Source organism: Panthera tigris, chromosome D4 (assembly GCF_018350195.1).
Source record: "Panthera tigris isolate Pti1 chromosome D4, P.tigris_Pti1_mat1.1, whole genome shotgun sequence".
NCBI classification, from domain to species: Eukaryota; Metazoa; Chordata; class Mammalia; order Carnivora; family Felidae; genus Panthera; species Panthera tigris.
This window is the reverse complement of record NC_056672.1, coordinates 36,595,373-36,617,359: the sequence shown is the minus strand read 5'-3', so window position 1 is coordinate 36,617,359 and position 21,987 is coordinate 36,595,373. Positions and strand designations below refer to the sequence as shown.

Genomic DNA, 21,987 nt, shown 5'->3' with positions numbered 1-21,987 from the left:
TCACATTCTGTCTCTGTCTCTTTCAAAAATAAATAAACATTAATTTTTTTAATTGAAAATAGAACTACCCTATGGCCCTCAATTGCACTACTATGTATCCAAGGGATGTAGGTATGCTGTTTTGAAGGGACACATGTGCCCCAATGTTTATAGCAACACTATCAACAATAGCCAAAGTATGGAAAGAGCCCAAATGTCCATCGATGGATGAATGGATAAAAAAGATGTGGTATATATATACAATGGATTATTACTTGGCAATCAAAAAGAATGAAATCTTGCCATTTGCAACTACATGGATGGAACTAGAGGGTATTATGCTAACTGAAATTAGTCAGAGAAAGGCGAATATCATGTGACTTCACTCATATGAGGACTTTAATATACAAAACAGGTGAACATAAGGGAAAGGAGGCAAAAATAATGTAAAAACAGGGTGGGGGACAAAACATAAGAGACTCTTAAATATGGAGAACAAACAGAGAGTTACTGGAGGGGTTGTAGGAGGGGGGATAAATGGGTAAGGGTCATTAAGGAATCTACTCATGAAATCATTGTTGCACTATATACTAACTAACTTGGATGTAAATTTAAAAAATAAAGAAAATAAAGAAAATTAAATTAAATTAAGAAAATAAATTAAATAGAGAAAAAAGAAAACATAATGTTTTTCTCAGTGGCAGTACCAGTTTACATTCATACCAAGAGTGTATGAGGGTTCTTTTTTGTCCACATCCTCACCAACACTTGTTATTTCTTGTCTTTTTTATTTTAGCCATTGTAACAGATATAAGGTAATATCCCATTGCAGTTTTTATTTGCATTTCCCTGATGATGAGTGATGTTGAGCTCTTTTCATGTGTCTGTTAGCCACCTCTGTGTCGTCTTTGGGAAAATGTTTATGCATAAAATTAATTTTTAACCTTAAACATGAGGTGAAGTGGTAAAGCGATGTGTTCTTTCCAGGTCTCTTGGTCTTTCTTTCTCTCATTTTCTCTTCCTCCTGTCTCTTTCATCTTCCTTGTCAGTTGACTGAAAGACATTACTGCTTCATTTGATCCAAATGTTTAATAATGCCATGGAAGGAGCCTTGGTCCCTTGGCCATGCCTTGGAAAAGAGAAGCAGAACAGCTCTGAGCTGTGACATGTGCAAGAAATCCAGTGAGATTTTGGAATTGCTCATTAGAGCAGTTAGCTTACAGTGACAAAGCGTTTAAGTCCAAAACTTGTAACATTGGCATAGAATCCTTGCAGAAGGCAGTGCATAAAAAATATAAATCAGGCTGTAGTGCTCAAAGTCCACTTATACATTGCCAAGAATCCGGGGGAAAAGAATCACCTGCGGTAACTTGGAAGTTAGATTACATGACTACTAACTTGTATTTCTAGGAGAATAATTTGGAAAACAACATTTTAGTAATGTGTACTAGTTTTTATTGATTGCATCTGGCAAGGTAAAACTAAAAAGAGATAAAGTCCAGGAGGAATTGGACAGTTCCGCAAGTAGAAATGAAGCAAATAAGCAGGTCTAGAATTTTGCAATGCCCAAATATTGGATAATGCAAATGTTTCCAGATACCTGGGAGAGATAAGATAGAAAAAGGCTTTTAGTTACATAGGCCTGGTGAAATTTTTCAGCTGATCAAAGTGCTTCAGCTTTCTGGCAAAGAACAGATCAAAGATATGACCTTTACATTTATTGTCCCATTTGGCCTCAGCCATTAAATATTTTTCCATATAGTCATTAAATAGAAAGAGATACAAGGGAGCCAGGAGCGAAAGAAATAGTGTAATTCTAGAAAAGAATTTTAGATGAAGTTGATGTCACAGGGAAGTGAAACAAACAGCAGAAAAGAGAACTTTTTGAAAAAAAATTGATTGGGGAGAAATCACAAACCCAGACTAAAAAGCATGTGATTATTCAGCAAGCCTTAAAACATTCTGAGGCTAAGAGAAGACTTTGAAAACTGTATCCTCTAAGGAGAGCACACTCGAACACCCTCTTCAAATATGATGAAGGAAGATAGCAGTCAAATAGAATTTCTCAGAAAGCAGGATATTTATTGAAGCTTTAGTCTAACATTCAATAATGAGAGTAAGAGGGTAGATAATTCATTTTTTTAAATTCATATTTCATTCAATTATCTCAGAGATGCATTAGACATTATTTAAAATGCTAATTAATAAAATTGTTAACAAAGACACCAGACATTTATTTCAAAAACTCATAACTGGATTTAAAATATGCATTCTTTTATATCTGCTGAGACATTGTTCCCCCTCCCCCACCCCACATTGGACATGCATAGAGGAAATCAGCTCCTATCCCAAACTGGGCTCACATTTGTCAATATGCAATGCTGCAATCCAATATTCTATATGAACATAAATTTGAATTCTTGTCCACGTGTCCCACTGTTTATATTTTTTATTCACCAGGTCTGCCTATGTTCAGTGGACCTGATGTTTTTCTCTTTGGTCTTTTCTTCCACAGTTTTCATATTCTGCTTCTTCAATCTATTTCTGTGTAGTTTTGCCATAAGGCCCCAACCAGGAACTTTGATTAATGGTGCCATGGGGGTATTAATATTTCAAGATATTTCACTATGACAAGTTTGTAATTGCTACATAAAAGTAGCAAAGGCAAGGTTTAAAGAGCAAGGATCACCTAAAAACTACAAAGAATTTTCTTTTCTGAAGAGAACTAACTTCCACGTTCTCCCCTATTTTTCCCTTCTTCTCCCTTCAGAGTACTCTTTGCTTTGGATCAACAGAGCGCACAATATACTATTTTTTCTGTAATTTAAATATCCTTTCCTTTTAAAATTGTGCCCTCTTTTTTTTTTTTAACTTTTTTTAAATGTTCATTTTTGAGAGAGAGAGAGCATGAGTAGGAGAGGGGTAGAGAGAGAGGGGGACAGAATATCTAAGGCAGATTTTTGCACTGGCAGCAGAGAGCCCAATGAAGGGCTCGAACTCACAAACTGTGAGATCACTACCTGAGCGGAAGCAACTGAACCACCCAGATGCCCTTCTTTTCTGACTCCTTACATGGAGAAATGAAGCTTCATTTCTGTCCATTTCTATTTCATTGTCCTCAGAAAGCTTCAGAAAGAATTGTGGAACTACAGAAAGCCTGTTTCTTGCAACTCACTTCTCACACTTGTATGAATTTTATGAGGAACTTAGGAGTCCTCTTAATTCTTACAACATATTTATTTTGAATACCTGTAGGCCAGATAACACTCATAACTGCACATTGTTTAGGGAAAAAAAAACCAAACATGTTCTTTGTTCTCAATCTTAACTAAATATTATAAATATCTGTGTTTAATTTTTTTGTATTAATGTCAATTTTATTATATTTACTTTTGTTAACTAAGAAACTTAATTATTAGCATCATGTTAGCATCATGAACAGCACTATTTTCTTTCCTGATTGATATAAAACATAGTTTCATTCACCCAAAAATGCTGTATTATAGTCATTTTCCCTTGTTTTTACATAAATGAAAGATTGTGTTCAAATATGTCATTTGTAAAAACTGCACTTATAATTTATAGATACTGGAGGGTGTATACACAAAAATTTACATGTGATATATAATCAATATTTGAAAAATAAAAAAAGGTACTCAAGTTTTCTATGTTCAAAGGCTCTTCCCCAAGGTAAATATATAAATTACATTTGTTTTAGCTTCTTTGAAATCAATTTTCATTTTGATATGCTGTATTGATAAGGATTGGAAATTTTAAGAAAAAGAGAATAGAGAAATTTATTTATATATTAGATAAAAGTTATGTGTTAATGAATAACATAAACCCAAGCAGAGGGCGGGAATACATCTTAAAATTTGCAACACTGTAAATATGGAGATATATTGTTAAAATATAAAACTTTGATAGAAATTTTTCTAATACCCTCCAAGAGGTACTGATAAATGTAAATTGATATTTATCTTTTAATATGTTATCAACATGATGTGCTCTTGTTGAAAGACTAGAGGGCATACACTTAGCAGATATAAAATTCTCTTTCTCGTACTCCTTCTCCCCCTCTCTCCCTCTCTTTCCTCTTCCAACCCTCCTCCTCTTCCAGATAAATATCCTTGGTTTGCTTCATGTTGGTAAAGGACTTTATATGGCAGGTGATCAAGAAAATGCTTTTCTGTTACCATTGCCAGATGTTTTCTAACACAGTATCTCTTCTTATGTATTCTGTAAAAGTCTTAGATTGATGCTAAGAAATATAGCTCAGGGTTATTCTGAATATATGTTTCAAGTCCTTTGTCTCCCCTCTTTTTAGAATACTTATTCACATTGATGTCAGTTCTATTGATGAGTGAATCAAAGTGGTTTTCCTTCATTACACTGACATAATCCAGATTAAACTGAGGAAATGTCTGAAGAAAAGGAGAATTTGTCTTTTAAAACATTTTTTTTTCTCAATTAAAAATATTTCTTTACATCACGGAGACATTTCTTACCACTTACATTATTATCTTCTCATATTTTATTTTAATTCTATAAGACTTAAAATATTTAACTAAATAAAGATTCAAAATACTTACTTTAATTACATATATGTGTATATATATTATATAATGTATACTAAAAGTAAATCTTGCTTATTCTATAATTGAAATTAAAATAGCGTCCATTAATGGTTAAAACTAGCAGTATTCACAGAAATGATTTCCATCACTCCCCTTTTTATCTCTAAGAGATTAAATCATTTGCCATCTTCTAGTCTGAACCATCTTCTAGTCTTACTACTCTGCTCTGAATAGCATCGATCCAATTACCTTGTAATACTCACTTGACAAGATATGGATGGCTAGAATATTTTCTAATATATGAAAATAATTTCAATTCTATTCTTTAAATGTGTATTAAAGCAGGTATATGTCCTCATTGAAGTCACAATTGCAAAGTCACTCTGAATTCCAAGTTTAATTAATAAAAGTCTGTGAGAATGTAGCCCTACAGTTACATTTTTGCAGCATGAGGTACTTGAGTGAAAAGAGCCTTGTGTAATATTGGTAAGTACATTTTAATGCTTATTTTAGAAAAGTATATTAGATTGATGAAAAATGTAAGAGTTAGAAAGATATTATCGTTATTTGAAAGTGTCAAAGAATTCCACATTCAATAGGCATTTTTTCACGAAATAAGCATAATACAAAATTGAAAATCTTTAACAATGTTGTAATGTTAATTTATAGGCAAATTTAATCATAATTTATAATTGTAAGAAACTCTATTGCAAAGAAACTTTAAGATTCAATAGGAAAAGTTTAACAAACTTAAGAATAACTCATATGAAAAGGAAAACTTTTGGTCATCCAGAAATAAAGCATCCTGCTCTTCAATACACATACAATTTAACCGAATAAAAGTATGCAAATGGGAGGCAATATATTTATCTTGAGAAAGGTAAAGTTTTAAAATATAATCAAGCTGAAATATTATAAAATGAGTTCTACTGCAACAATATTTTAAGATAATAGCAGAGATGTCAGTTAAGCAATTTGCAAATCGTATATTTCCCTGCTGTGTTTGCAAGATTACCTTGTGAATCATCAGAATCCATAACTCTAAAGGCTTTTGATTTACATTTGCCTGAAATGCAAGGCCAGAAAGGACATTGCAGATAAGACAAACAACATGATGATCTAGTAGCTACAATACCAATAAAAAATAAACAAATAGGTCCCTTCTTCCAAAAGGCTGAAGCTGACACTTTACTTTTGCAACCAATAATTCTCTGCAAATATATAGACTCTTTATATAGATTACATTGGAACAGCATTTTTACTCAGGCTTGTTCATGTATTTTATATCCAAAGTGATAGTTGAGGCTAAAGGTGGCATGAGAGGGCTTCTTTATCTACGACATTCTCCAGAATCTTTATAGTCTTCCATTCCTATATTTTTGACCACACTCTATTTCCCTTTGCTCCCTTAATCAAATAGAGGATTATTTTCTTCGTATTCAAACTTACATTCTCACTGGTATTGCTTGCATTACTTATTTTACCATGTCTTGTACTTTTACCAAGAATGCCTACTTTCTCCTGATTAAAATAGATAACTAATATTTACCGGTGCTTTATACCCGCAGGAACTTTTATAAGTGATTTTATTTCATTTTATTTTTATTATTTACTTTGAAGGAAAGGGGGCAGCAGAAAGAGAAGGAGAGAAAGAATCCCAAGCAGTCTCTGCACTGTTAGCACAGAGCCCAGCACAAGACTTGGGTCTCAATCTTATGAACCCTGTGATCATGACCTGAGACAAAATAAAGACTCGGGCGCTTAACCGACTGAGGCACCCAGGTGCCTCTATAAGTGATTTTAGATGTATCACTCATTCTTCCCAAAAATAAATCTGAAATCTAAAAATAAATAAGAAAATAGTTACTGCAGGGTTAAACAACCCTCCCTAGGTCATTTGCCCATGATTAATGGAGCTGGAATTCAAATCATCACTCTGACTGTGTTTGAGCCTCTTTCTTACTAGTCCCTCCCTCCCCCTTTTCTTGCCAAAATGCTCCAGGTTTAACCACACATGTGGCCTTCAGCAACTGTGATTTGCACTTTCTAAGTGCAGTCTCCCAGGTCACGAATGATTAAATCTCTATGGATGCCTGTACAAGCTGATTTTTCTCATTGAGTAAAGGAGGCTTATGTGTTTGTAAATGTGTATATATGTGTGTATGTGTGTGTGGTGGGGAGTTGGGGGTAGTAGAGAAAGACATTCACAATATAACTCAAAACTACAGAGAGCTAGTCTGAAAAGGGGATGTAAGACTAATACAGAAACAGAACCAGAGGTAAGAAAAGCCAGATATAGCACCTGTATTTTGTCAGTTCCAAAAGCAAAGCAAGTGTATTTGTACTACTGTGAAGTTTCAAATTGAAATTGGGGTTTTCCCAGTTAATCTCTATAAATGTCTATAACTGTGGAGGTTGGGGCTTCAGTATTCTGGAGTGTGGATTAAGTAGAAAAAGTAAGTTTAAAAAGATGGAAAAACATAGATTAAAAAATGCAAATAGTATCAAACAGATGAGATCCAGAGAACACTGATGGCTCCTCAGTTTTTTCTTAAGCTTCTTCAAGGTCACAACTACCTTACTACATTTGGGCTGACATAAAAAGGATTTTATGGGAATATAATGAGATAAATGAATAAAAATGTCAGCAAAAATAAGGGTTTATAAAATGTCTTTTCCTGAATATTTGACTTCTTCTACCTTCTTTCCTTCATAATTGTATTTGTTATTCTGAATTCTTAACCGTTATGATCTATACAATATTTTTTATTTTTATTTTTATTTTATTTATTTATTTATTTATTTTAATTTTTTTAATGTGTATTTATTTTTGAGACAGAGAGAGAGAGAGCATGAGCAGGGAAGGGGCAGAGAGAGAGGGAGACACAGAATGTGAAGCAGGCTCCAGGCTCTGAGCTGTCAGCACAGAGCCCGACGCGGGGCTCGAACTCACGAACTGTGATACCATGACCTGAGCTGAAGTTAGACACTTAACCAACTGAGCCACCCAGGCGCCCCTTTTTATTTTTTTTTATAGAATATTTTTTAAATATATTTTTTTTTATTTAGGACCACCTGGGTGGTTCAGTCAGTTAAGTGTCTGACTCTGGATCTCAGCTCAGGTCATGATCTCATGGTTTGTGGGCTCAAGCCCCACATTGCGCTCTGTGCTGATGGTACAAAGCCTGTTGGGGATCTGACTCTCCTTCTCTCTGCCCCTTCTCAACTTGTGTGTGTGCACACTCTCTCTCCTTCTCTCAAATAAATAAAACTTAAAAAAAAAAACTTTAAAAAACATTTTTTCTTTCTTAACTTTATAGAATTAAAATAATTTCAGATTTATAAAAATTTATAAAAATAGTAAAAAGACTTCTTGTATACCCTTTGCATAAATTCTTCAAATGTTAAACATCTTATATAATCATAGTACAGTTAGCAAAAACAGAAAATTAATTTTCTACAACACTATTATCTAGTCTATAGACCTTATTCAAATTTCGCCAAATATCCCACTAATGTCCTTTCTCTGGTCTAAGATCCAATCCAGGATCCCACATCATATTCAATTGTTATGTTTCTTCCATCTTCTTCTTCTTCCTCTTTTTTTTTTTTTTTTTCAGTTTATTCAGAGAGAGAAGCATGAGGGGAGGGAAGGAGAGAGAAGGAGAGAGAGAGGAAAAGGGAGAGAGGGAAGAAAAGAGACAACCCCAAGCAGGTTCTGCACTGCTAGCTCAGATCTCCACATGGGGTTCAATCCCACAAACCACGCGATCACAACTTGAGCTGAAATCAAGAGTCAGACGCCCAACTCACTGAACCACCCAGCACCCCCCCCCCATCTTTTTCTATGTGGGAAAGGTGCTCATTTTTTAGGACTTTGACATATTTCATAAGTAGTGTCCAATTCTTTTGCAGAATTTACTCTAATTTAGATTTGTTTGATATTTTGTCATGAATAGATTCAAGTTACACGGTTTTGGTGAAATTACCACTAAACAACAGTAAAGATTTAGTAACCTACAGTAAAAAGGTCCTTTTATTTAATAAAAAGGATTACTGAATACCTTGTAAGTATTTCATGGAAAAATAGTTTCAAGATTCTGCAAATATCTTATATCTTATCATATTTTATATATCTTATCATATCTAAACACTATGGTAGTGATTGCCAAAGATGATTTTCTCCATTTCTTTATTGGAATTCTACTTTAAGAAAAAGCAGTCTCTTCTACCCAATGTATTCATTTGTTCGACTATTTATCTATATTGTTATGGGATCACATGTTTATTTTATTGTTAACTATTCAGTTTTTTAATTGCTAAAATTGTTCAATATTTGGTCAGTGAGAAATTTTTCAAGTTGGTTTCTATTGTTAGACATACCAGGATATTTTTTTTAAATGTAGCTGCTTATTTTCTGGCACTACTAAACATTCCAGGCTTATCTTGCTCTAGCATTAGCACTTTTTTCAAAGAGTTCTGATTTATTTCATTGGAAGAATAGAATTTAGAGCATCATCTAGGTACTAGACTTGTTTATTGCACTGGTTTGCCACCATCTTAGGATAAACAAATCTTAGTGTGTGTGTGTGTGTATATATGTGTGTGTGTGTGTGTGTGTGTGTGTATACATGTGTGTATATATTTATGTATTCATCTATATACATACCTGTGTCTTTCTGTCCATCTTCATTTGTGTGTGTGTTAAAAACAGTTTATACTTATACCTAAGTTTCCAACTCAATAGCAGAGTCCATTTTATCCTTTCCCCATTCCTATTTGCAACTACTTTCACATATAGTGATTAACCTGATTCTGAAAATCTACACCTATATTTACCTACTTGCTCAACCTCAGAACACACATACATTTGTTTTAGACTTACCAACCCATACCTTGTGAAAAACAAATTTATTAACTAGAGTACAACATTTGGGTACAACATTTTTGTCTTTAGTCTTACCATATGTCAACATATAATTTTTGCTTAAATAATTCATATTATTATGTATCTTCTTCAGAATCTTCAATGTGTTTACATTAATTATTTGTAATGCATATAGGTACATCTATTACTATTTGAATTGGGGTTTTCCCATATATCTGGGATAATTTTAACATTTTATTATTGAGGTGTGCAAAATATTGCTGTGATTATAAAAGTCACACTATACAAAAAAATATTGGCAGGGAAATATCCCCCCTCTCATTAACCATCACGTCCTAATTTCTATTCACCAAATCATTGTTTCTCTGTGAGATGTATTTTCTATTTAATATTTTAAAAAGTAATAATATTCAAGAATGTTTGTGTTTTTGTTCTAATGCTTAGTATTGTACTTTTCTTAATGCCTGTAATGCCCCTTTTTGTATTTATCTTTCTCTATCTGGATTGTCAGTTTTCAATAGTTTCATTCACTCCTAGATATTGCCTTATCAACCTTGAATGAAAGTATTTTATCTTCTTCTTTTCCACTTCTCTTTTGACTGCATTAGATCTATTCCGTCACAATATGTAACATTGCATATTAGTCTTTTACTGTTATCCACATTGCTTATTTATGTTTTAGAACTCCATTTTTTATATAATAAACTATTCACCATCCCTTTTTTGCTTATGTTGCCCATAATAAACTGCTTTTAAAAAAGTTCATCCTCTAACAAGTTCTTCAAAAAAGCTCAAATTTCCTGTTCTTGTACATTGAAAATTGTTTCATATGGTTTTGATAAATGAAGGAGAACTTAGCTGATATTTTTTTTAAAAAAAAAACTTCTTTGTTGCCTTGATTTGTATTTTTTTTTCCAAAAAAAAAAATGATGCCTTTGACTTTGTAGCTCATTCGGTAATGGTGGTTGTGTTATTCCTCTTCACTCTTTTCTATCACAGTATTTCCTTGGCTTGATGCTGTTCTCATATCTCAAAAGTATGTTTTTTACAACTGACAAAACTACATTGACATATCATTACTACTCCAGGTCCACAGTTTACATTTGGGTAATATCTTGGTGTTGTACATTCTTTGATATATATGTATATAATAACATATATCCACCATTGTAGTATAGTTTCATCACCCTAAAAATAATGTAGGTTCTGTCTATTCATCTCACTTCCCTCCTTCCCTCCAGCCTCTAACAACCACTTATCTGTTTACTAAACCATAGTCATGACTATGACTATGACATTTCCTCAAAATGTAATATCATTTGAATCATATAATAAATGGCCTTTTCAATTAGCTTCTACCCCTTTGTAATATCCTTTTAGGTTTTGTGTGTGTATGTGTGTGTGTGTGTGTGTGTGTGTATCCTCATGGCATGATAGTTCATTTCTTCATAGCACTGAATATTCTATATGGATGTACCGTAGTCTATTTGTCCATCCACCTAGTGAAGGAAGCTGCCAAATCATTATTGGTGAGAGGAGATATGAATGAAGTTCCTCTTATTCTGCCATTTGCTGATGTCACTCCTCAAAGTATTTTCTAATTTCACTTTTCTTTTATATTTTGACTTGCATGCAATTTTAAGAGTTTGTTGTTTAAATTGTTCATATTTATAAATCCCAGCATCGTTTGTTGTTTTCTATTTATTTCTACTGTCATCAGAGAATATATTTTTATTTAAATAATTTAAAATTTATGTAGATTGATTTTGTTTGGCCTAATATATAATCAGTCATGGAAAATATTCCATGTGTGTTTTAGAAGAAGTGTATTCTGATTTTGGATAGAGAGTAAAATATATGTATATCTGTTGGGGCTAGTGAGTGGATAGTGGTCAAGTTAAATATTTACTTGTTGAACTCTAATTATAATCGATTATTTAAAATGAGGTATTTAAATATCCAGTATTATTGCTGAAATGTCTATTTTTGTCTTGAACTCTGTCAGCTTTTGTTTCATATATTGTTGTTAAAACAGTTTCTGGTGGGGCACCTGGGTGGCTCAGTTAGTTGAGCATCCAACTTCAGTTCAGGTCATGATCTCACGGGTCCAAGGGTTTGATCCCAGCATTGGACTCTGTGCTGACAGCTCAGAGACTGAAGCCTGCTTCAGATTCTGTGTCACCCTCTATCTCTGCCCTCCCCTGCTCACACTGTGTCTCTCTCTCTCTCTCAAAAATAAATAAACATTAAAAAATAAAAATAAACAGTTTATGTTGACAAATTTTGACCTGAGGTATATTTTTCCAATATTTTAATAGTCATTTCAACTCTCTTTTGGTTGCTGTTTCCTTAGTAATATTTAGCATGGTTTCTTTTTCTTATTTGGTCCAGAAAGTCTGAAGTAATCATCTGGTCAACAACTACAGTTAGGAACATGCTTTCTCTTAATTTCATTAAGTAAATTTTTAATATTTAATTTGCATATATAAATAATTTATATATAATGTAATTATTAATAAGTAGAGGTTTCTATCTACGATTTTACTAACACATGCTATTATACCTTTACCTTCTATTTTATCATGTAGATATGTTCTAGTGTACTATTTCAACTTCCTTATTTCTCTTACTATATTTTTGAGTTATTTTTCTCAGTTTTTACCCTGGATATCACAATTAGCAATTTATGTTGAAATAATCTTGTTTTGATTTGTATTTATTTGGTTACAGTTAGCAAAAATCTTTGTTTCAGTATACTGCCACCCACTCTTCCTTCATATGTAATTGTCTTATGAATTACATATGTCTTTATATACTATTAGGACATCAACACTAGTTTGATAATTATTTTATATGCAGTTGTCCTTTTAAAAATATAGAAGAAATAGTACAAAAGCATAAAAGTTTTTGGGAATCTATCTGTGTATTTCATTGCCTTACTTGTTCCCCATATATCTTCATGTATATTCTATTTATTGTGTGGTATTATTTATCTCAGCTTAAAAGATTTTCTTTAGTATTTCTTGTAAGGTAGGTACCCATTATTTCTTTTCCCTCTCTAGTTCAGTTTTCTATCTGCAACAATAATGAAGCAACAGTACAAAGGCTTAACATTTATTATCACTTATTCATGTATTTGGAACAAGAGAAACAATTCTTATTCTCAGATTTCCTTGGGCTCCATTTTTCTTCTTTTTTTTATCCTAAATTTTTTTTTCATAACTTTCAGATCAATAAAACTTTCTCTTTCCACACTGACTTAATTTTACCCTTTGGAGTGTAGGCATCATCACTCTACCTATAGGAAACTTTTCTTTAACACTCATCTCACTTAGAAGCATTAGATATTTGTATTTCTCTCTTGTGGGAGAATAAGCACTATTAAGCCATGGACCAAATTAATATTCATAATCAGAATGGTGCATAGCATACTGTAGGCATTCAACACCTAGATACATTTTGAGTAAATAATAGTACTTCTGTTCTGAACCTCAAAAAAACTGACATATCACAAAATTTATGTATTAAGACTATACTTCATATAAAATTTAAAAATATTTAAAAGATGAACAAGTATACCTACAGATAAGAAATATTATCATTGGTGTTTTTGAAACCAACACCTTTTATGAGTGTCTATCATCAGTCAGGATTTCTGTTTATATTACTGAAACTTGAGGACACTCAAGTTGTTATTTGTCCACAGCACAGGAAAAATACATAAATTTTTCAAGCTAGTTAAGAAAAAGTGAGAAATAAATAATAAATACTTAAACTAAAGCTAAATTTTTAAGTTTTTGTTTTACTTTAGGTGTTTCATTGTTGCATGGACTAATGTCTAATCTATACTACAAAAACAGATTTTCTAAGTGCCAAATGAAAAACATACGCCTGTCCTACAAGATGGTTTATCCTTCATACGTGGTTTCTTTTCTTTTTTTTTTTTTTTCTGTGTTTCGGTTAGATCCCTAGTGATTATCAGAATAATTAAGGTTTATGACTGTTTTGAAGGGCAGCTATTAGTAGAAAGCATCATTAAAAACGAAGCAGGCTCATCTGGAACAGGGCAGAAGTTCAGAAGCAAAAAATACACTAGATACTACATCAAGAGTGGTGTGCACATGAATAAGTCATTATCTCTTTAAAAAGTTGATAATTTACTTCTCCAGCATATTCTTGGAAAAACATTTTTGCATTATTTTAGATTTGTTCCAAATGAAACTTTACTACTTATATCAGATCAATCCATTTATCCAGTCTTGAGGAAAGTATTTGGATACTATTATAATAAGACTATAAAAAATGAACAAAAAAATACTGAATGCAAGAAGTAGAAGGAATTCAACTTGATTTTATTTGGTCCTATGACTATTTATTTAACAAGGAGATTTGATAGGTCTTGATACTGAGACCAAATATATTAACACAGAGATTTATTTATCAAGGAACTTAGATAACATACAGAGAAGAAATTTTACCTAAAACATAAAGAAAATTAAATGACATTATTGTAGGATATATAGTTGGTGTTTCTTTTTTTTAAATTTTTTTAACATTTATTCATTTTGAGAGTGAGAGAGACAGAGCATGAGTGGGGGAGGGGCAGAGAGAGAGGGAGACATAGAATCTGAAGCAGGATCCAGGCTCCAAGCTGTCAGCACAGAGCCGGATGTGGGGCTCAAACTCACAAACCATGAGATCATGACCTGAGCTGAAGTTGGACACTTAACCAAGTGAGCCACCCAGGCGCCCCTATAGTTGGTGTTTCTTAACCTGTGCAGTTAACCTAAAAATTTTATTGAAATGTAATTTTAATTCTGTGAATCTAGGTTTGTTTTGAGATTATTTATTTCTCATACTTTGGTACCAAGGGACTAATCAATATCATGGGTATATTTAAAAAAATAGCAGGTAATATGTGTACAGTCTGAAAAGATTGCAAAGCTGATTACATCAGTTGTCCCTAATGAAGCACTTTCAATAAGTGCTTCATTTTGTGCTGCAAAATAAAAAGAAAATTCCCATATTAATAAAACTTACTTTAATTTGTTTACTTTAATTTGTTTCCCAAGAGAAGCATGAATTTCTTCATGGTCCTTCTTTGCCCAAGGTTCCTAAGGCATTGGAATGGACTGGAATCTTCTTTGCATTAGTTAGGAGGTAACGAGCAATCTGAATAGCAAACTTCTACAATGAATTACATCTCCAGACAACTTGCTCATTCCATAAGCAGAGTTCATTTCTGACGTAGGCAGACACACTGAATGAGATAATGTGCTTCTACAAAGTGCTGACAATTTGAACCCACTCTGACCATGTGAAAGATGTTAGAGCACAGAGCACACAGGTTTGAGTGCATTCTATTTCATAACCAAATCATTCTCTTCTGATCTTTTACATTTTGTCCATTTCAAAAATGACTCCCAAACTTCTCCCTTGTTGTTCCTACAAGGTGAGCTTACATGTGATCTAAGCACCTGGTGATGATTTATCTTGACTTGACTTTCCTCATTAACAGAGTGGGAACTGTAAAAAACTTGGAATTCAGGAGCAGTCTTTTGCAGTTGCTTCTTAGCTGGGTTCCAGGCATATCCTTGGTTTATTTCAGAGGCTGCAACTAAGCACAGACCCCTTTGCTTCTCATTTCTTTCTACCAATCCTACTACATAAAAGCAAATGATTCCTTTTATCTTAGAAAGGAGCACACCTTAATACTTTCCAAACACTTATAGTTGCATGATTATAACAGTCAATTTAGAAGTCCTTTTACTAAATACAATGACAACTTACAATACCATGTATATACTTATACATGTTCCTGAATATTACTATTTTTATTAAATGCAGTCATTCTTCAGCTTTATTTTATCAAATCCTACAAAAGTCTTTGAAACTTCATGTGGTAGGAATACTCAGGGCAAAAATATTCTAGAAATAGTTCTTAATAGTATGCTACTGCTTTGTCAATCTCATATATATGAAATGAGAATGCTATAACCTTTTATTCTGATCAGAAATGTAATTACTAGATTTGAAAAAAGTTTTTTAATATTTTAGTGTTTATTTTTAAGAGAGAAAGTATGAGTAGGGGAGGGGCAGAGAGAGAGGGAGACAAGAATCCGAAGCAGGCTCCAGGTTCTGAGTTGTCAACGCAGCCCGATGTGGGACTCGAACTCACAAACTATGAGACCATGACCTGAACCGGTCGAATGCTTAACTGACAGAGCCACCCAGGCACCCCTGTAACTACCGGATTTAAGTACAATCACACAAAAAAGACCAAGAGCCTGGGTGCAGGAGTATTCCAACACAAATGGCAAAGGACATATGGTCAATCAGGCTACTTAAATAAGATGCAGGTATAAAGAAAATTAATTGCAATAATGTGTACAATTTCCAATTTTCTTCAGTAGTCTTTAAAATTTATTTTTGCTGGTTGAGAAGGATTTCACCGTACTCATATAAATACAGCAAATAATTAGAAGTCAGGTTACTATCTATGCCTTTATGTAGATAAACTAACTGAGCCCAAATATTTACAGTTCTCATTAGAGGACCAAACCTTATATAGCTATCCAATGTTTGCTTGCAAAATTTGAACTTTGCGATTGACTGTATGAGTGTGCACTAAATATTCCTCTCGATTGACTAATATCAGTGGATATATTCAAAAATTATACTCCCCTGAAAATATTAGTAAAACACAAGTTGGTGTTAACATAACATGTTCCATACATATTTTACATGTAAGAAGCAGATTTATACGCAATATTTAATTATGTGTACTAAGATTTGGAAATGCTTCGACTCTACAGCTTGCCAAAAGTTTAAATATCTATAAAATGATTGACACATATTAACTATTTTTATGTTATTGGTTAATATTAAATTCTCCAGAACTGTTAACTTAAAGTAGAATCTGTCTCTAGTGTTATTCAGGTTAATCACTTTATGTAATGAAGCTATCTATGGTTTTAAATAAATCTTTTAAGATTAGTGACACTTAAGTAGATAGTTTTGAAAAGGCATAATAGGGGCCTGGGTAGCTCAGTGGGTTAAGCATCTGACTCTTGGTTTGGGCTCAGGTCATGATCTCATGGTTGTGGGCTCAAGTCCTGCACTGGACTCTGCACTTCTGCACTGACAGTGTGGAGACTGATTGGGATTCTCTCTCTCTCTCTCTCTCTCTCTGCCCCTCTCTCTCCCCCTGCCCTGCTTGTGCTCTTTTTCTTTCAAAATAAATAAAATATTTTTAAAATGGTATAGTATGCAAATTTATCTTGAATCACAAATTTAATCACAAATTTATTTAATTATATTTTATTTTCTGATTCTGTGGTTCTTTTTATTTATGAAATGTTTTGACACCAGGTTCTAGAAAAACAAAGTTTTTATAATATCTAATATCTGATAAGACTGTTGGATACAATTAAAATTTAGAAAATTTACATAACATTATATTCTTGAAATTCAAAATAATTTCAAAATTTTTCATGCTACAAACACTAGGATGACACTGCTTGGTCAACTTTCTATACTTAACAATTTAGAAAGAACTGTATTCACCCTTTCCTTAAAAATAAACCAATTTTAGGGGCGCCTGGGTGGCTTAGTCGGTTAAGCAGCCGACTTCGGCTCAGGTCATGATCTCGCGGTCCGTGAGTTCGAGCCCCGCATCGGGCTCTGTGCTGACCGCTCAGAGCGGAGCCTGTTTCAGATTCTGTGTCTCCCTCTCTCTGACCCTCCCCTGTTCATGCTCTGTCTCTCTCTGTCTCAAAAAAATAAATAAACGTTAAAAAAAATTTATAGAAAAAAAAACCAATTTTATAAATCTGTTAAAATCTATAAAATTAAATTTCACAAAACATAACATGTTTGATATTATGTAACTACACTGGACGTATTTTTGTGTCAAATTTTCTAAAATCTGTACATTATTTAGATTAAATAAACTAGTTATTTGACATCACATGTTATCATTGCTAAAAATTCTTAAATTATCTTTATAGGAACTCATCACTGCATGCAAATATTTAAGGTATATTGAGATACATTTACAAATCCATAATTCATCATATTTTATGAGATACAGCTTTCATGTCCTTCAGATTATTCCTTAATAACTTTCCAACAACTTTTGATCTCTTTCTTTAGTCCAAAACGATATTTTTCTTGATTTTAATACTATAATTTTCCTAGTTTACTGTGATGACTTTAATTTTTCTATTTCTTGGAACCTAAGATGTCAGCAGTCAGATTACTGCATGTAGTTGAATGAGTTATTGCTACTATTTAATACAAAGATTTTGAAACAAGCATTCATGCTGCAGGAAGTATGAAACCTTCTCTAAATTATTCATTTAGTGGAGAAGGACATTTAACAACTTGGAAACATAATTTTCCCCAGGTCTCTTACTTCTTTCACTGCTATTTCTTTATCATTCTCTTGACATTTTTGCAAAATATGTTCATTGATATTCACTAATGTTTCATTGCTATATGCACTTGTTAAGTAGGTATTTTTAATAAGTCATTCAACATAAAGCACTACACAAGTCACTGGAAAAATAATAATGATTAAAAAGGTTTAGAATATAGTGGAAGGCTATGAACATAATATACATGCATATTTACAGTTACATATGTTGCAAAACTGTTTTCCAAGAAGACCACCATCAATTTCTTCCTTTCCCATATCCATATACTACTTCTCACAAATAGAGGTAATTTGAGTTTGCCCCCACACTTAATTGTAGATTTAGTGACCTTCTTGACCAAAAGAATGTGGGAAAAATTCACATTCTGAGACTTCTGAGTCTGGGTATTAAGAAACCTTCCAGGTTCTAGCTGGGTCTCTGAGAAAAGTTCACTGTTAGGTAGGAAACCCATCATAAGATCATGACATTTTGGGTAAGCCCAGAATAGCCCTGAGGAGATGTCTTCTCAAGAGAAACAAAGCTAACCAGCCAGCTCACAGCTTTCCAGCCATCTCAGCCCAAGAATGAGAGATGGGAATGAAAATACTCGGAATAATTAGGACTTCAGGTAGTTTCAGATTAGGCCCAGCAACTACTGACTGCAAGAAACATGGGAAACATCAAAGGTCATTTATTTTATTTCAAAGCGCTAAGTTTTGAATTGGTTTGTTATCTTAAAAATACTTACTCTCTCTCTGACCCTCCCCCATTCATGCTCTGTCTCTCTCTGTCTCAAAAATAAATAAACGTTAAAAAAATTATTTAAAAAAAAGGGGGGGGGGCGCCTGGGTGGCTCAGTCCGGTAAGCCTCCGACTTCGGCTCAGGTCACGATCTCGTGGTCTGTGAGTTCAAGTCCCGCGTCAGGCTCTGTGCTGACTGCTCAGAGCCTGGAGCCTGTTTCAGATTCTGTGTCTCCCTCTCTCTCTGACCCTCCCCCGTTCATGCTCTCTCTCTGTCTCAAAAATAAATAAACGTTAAAAAAAATTCTTTAAAAAAATACTTAAATAAAAACCATGTGTTTATATTTATATATGTACTACATAAGACATATATAACATAGAGAATATTCATTATATAACATAGAAGATATTCTTTATATGAAATGGATATGTGTCTATATACAGGGTGATGAAAAAGAGACACAAAGACCTTCATCAAGAAGATGTATATGAAAAAAATGGGACTGAAGTGACAGAGCCAACTGGAGAAAAAGAGATATAAGATCTTTCTTAAGACTACAATAATGCTGCAAACTAGGATGCAACAGGTAATCGTGGCAGAATGTACCAGCTGATCACCAAGTTTATTTCTTCCCTTTCTAGTGTTTCCCGGTCTTTGTTGCATTTATATAAGGACCCTGTGATTGTATTTTAGCAAATAAGAGTGGAAATGTGTGTGTAAACTTCAAAGCTCACCTGAGATTCCCATCCCATTTTCTTTCCTCCCTTCCTCCCTTCCACCCTTCCTTCTTTTATATCTTCCCTATCGTTTCTTCTTTCTATGCTCATCCTCTGTTTTTGAAACAGTTATTCACTTCTAAAATACATTATACTTTATGGTCTATTCTTCTGAGTTTCTAATCTAAACTCTTTCCTATGGACTAAAATACTTGTAAATATCTCTTTCTTAGATCTGCAATCTTACTTCTTTTCATTCTTTTTTATCATTTCTGTCGTTCAACACCATAAGAATTCCAGAAGATATTCTGACAATTCAAGTTTCTATCCTGCTATTCTTACTCTCTACTCACTTAGTTTTCCTTCTCTTCATCTTTTAAACATTATGTTAATGCAATTTCTCAAATTTCTGTATTCAAAATTTATTATGTTTTCTTAAAGCACCCTGTCTATTTCTTTACCAAATGGACACACGTTAATCTATATATTTATTTCAGTAATATTTATATTCTCTATTAAAATATATATTCTATGAGGTCAGGAAATATTTTTTATGACTCTACAGTGAATGGCTAGCATAGTGCCAAGAACATGGTAGATAATGTGTTTACTCTGGTAAGTGAAACAAAGCATATTACAGTTATCCAACAAACTGTAATTTAATTTGTTTTCTAATATGCTATTTACTATAAGCTAACCTTATTTCATCCAAATGACTAAGATTACATTTTGAGTTTGCATATATGTTACTGAAATTCTCTAACGTCCTTTTACTATCATACTTACTCTATTTGCTATAAATTAACATATGAAAAAGTTAAGTAGAATTTTCAACACACTATAAAAAACCTCAATGATAAGTTCATAAGTACATGTTGTGAATTTATCTTTGGGTAGCTCTGAAGAAATCTTAAAAACAGAAATTTTTATTCCTTTCAACACAGCCAATCACATGAACTATGAATAGCTGAGAAAAGTAGTAAGAAATATTATTGAGCATTGACTGAAGCCTGATATTTTACATTTCTTATCCTGAATATGTGGTTCTAACTGCCCAAAGATCAAGCATGAAAGTATTGTTTTTTTCACTTTCTCATCAATCTCATATGATGAAAAACAAAAGGCCAGTTCACTGGACTAATTTTCAGCCAGAAATTCTATAACCTTGTTTGAACATCAAATGCGAAAGAGAAATTATAAATCTATATTAACATTCTTATCCAAGAAAAGATAGCAATAGGCTGTTTTTCATTGACTTTGAAGATACACTTTTTCCATTAACTTTAAAATTTGACTTGGAGTTTTAAAATATTAACTTTCTCAGTGTTGCTTATAAAATGATCCTTTTCGGTATAATCTGTATGTGAGAGGAAAAAAAGAAGTCCATTGTGCATTTCATTATTTAAGGATTAAAGATATGTTATACTTTTATTTAAATGCAGAGACATACATATATATACACACATACATATGCATATATATGAGCACATATATGTGTATATATATCAAGTTTTGCTGTTAGAAAAGATAAAACAGATCAAGGGAAAAGACAGGAAGATGTACTTCTTTTATTTTAGAAATTTATTTTTGGGGCGCCTGGGTGGCGCAGTCGGTTAAGCGTCCGACTTCAGCCAGGTCACGATCTCGCAGTCCGTGAGTTCGAGCCCCGCGTCAGGCTCTGGGCTGATGGCTCGGAGCCTGGAGCCTGTTTCCGATTCTGTGTCTCCCTCTCTCTGCCCCTCCCCCGTTCATGCTCTGTCTCTCTCTGTCCCAAAAATAAATTAAAAACGTTGAAAAAAAAAATTAAAAAAAAAAAAAAGAAATTTATTTTTCTGCAAATAATATAGGGAACACTTGGGGCACCCGGGTGGCTTAGTGGGTTAGGTGTCTGACTTTGTTTGGCTCAGATCATGATCTCACAGCTCATGGGTTCAAGTCCTGTTTTGGGCTCTCTGCTGACAGCTAGGAGCCCGGAGCCTGCTTCAGATTCTGTCTTTGCTCTCTGTCCCTGCCCCTGCTTGCACTTATGTCTCTCTCTCTCTCTCTTTCAAATATCAATAAACATTTTTTAAAAAGATTTATTTTTCTTTTTGTTTTTAACATTTTTCTAGATTTATTGAAATATAACTGACATATAGCATTGTGTAAGTTTATAGCGTACAACAAGTTGATCTGGAATATGTCTATTTTGCAAAAATGGTTAACACCAGAGCATTAGCTAAAACCTCCATCATGTCACATAATTACCCTTTTTTTCTTTTTTTGTAGTAATAACATTTACTATCTACTCCCTTAGCAACCTCAAATATATAACCCAATTTCATCAACTGTAATCACCATGCTATATATTAGATCCTCAGAGTTCATCTGTATTATAACTAAAGGTTTGTACTTTTAACCAACATCTCCTTATCTCCAACACCCTCCATCCTCTGGCAACAACTACTCTGCTCTCTGTATCTACAAGTTCAACTTTGTTAGATTCACTTGTAAGTGGAGTCATGTAGTATTTGTCTTTCTCTGACTTATTTCACTTAGTGTAATGTCCTCAAGGTCCATCCATGTTGTCACAAATGGCAGAAATTTCTTCTTTCTACAGATTAATAATATTCCATTATATAAACACAGACATACATAAATACATACATACACCCACACATATACCTCA

The 21,987-nt window shown here is 33.2% G+C and overlaps 1 long non-coding RNA gene across 1 annotated transcript in view; it reads left to right on the top strand.

The window, feature by feature from the left end:
• LOC122233124 overlaps positions 1-21,987 on the top strand; it is an 83,216-nt gene that overhangs the window by 3,036 nt on the left and 58,193 nt on the right. The window contains exon 2 of the long non-coding RNA XR_006210598.1: positions 19,047-19,189. This is a non-coding gene — a long non-coding RNA (uncharacterized LOC122233124). The remainder of the gene's footprint in view (positions 1-19,046; positions 19,190-21,987) is intronic.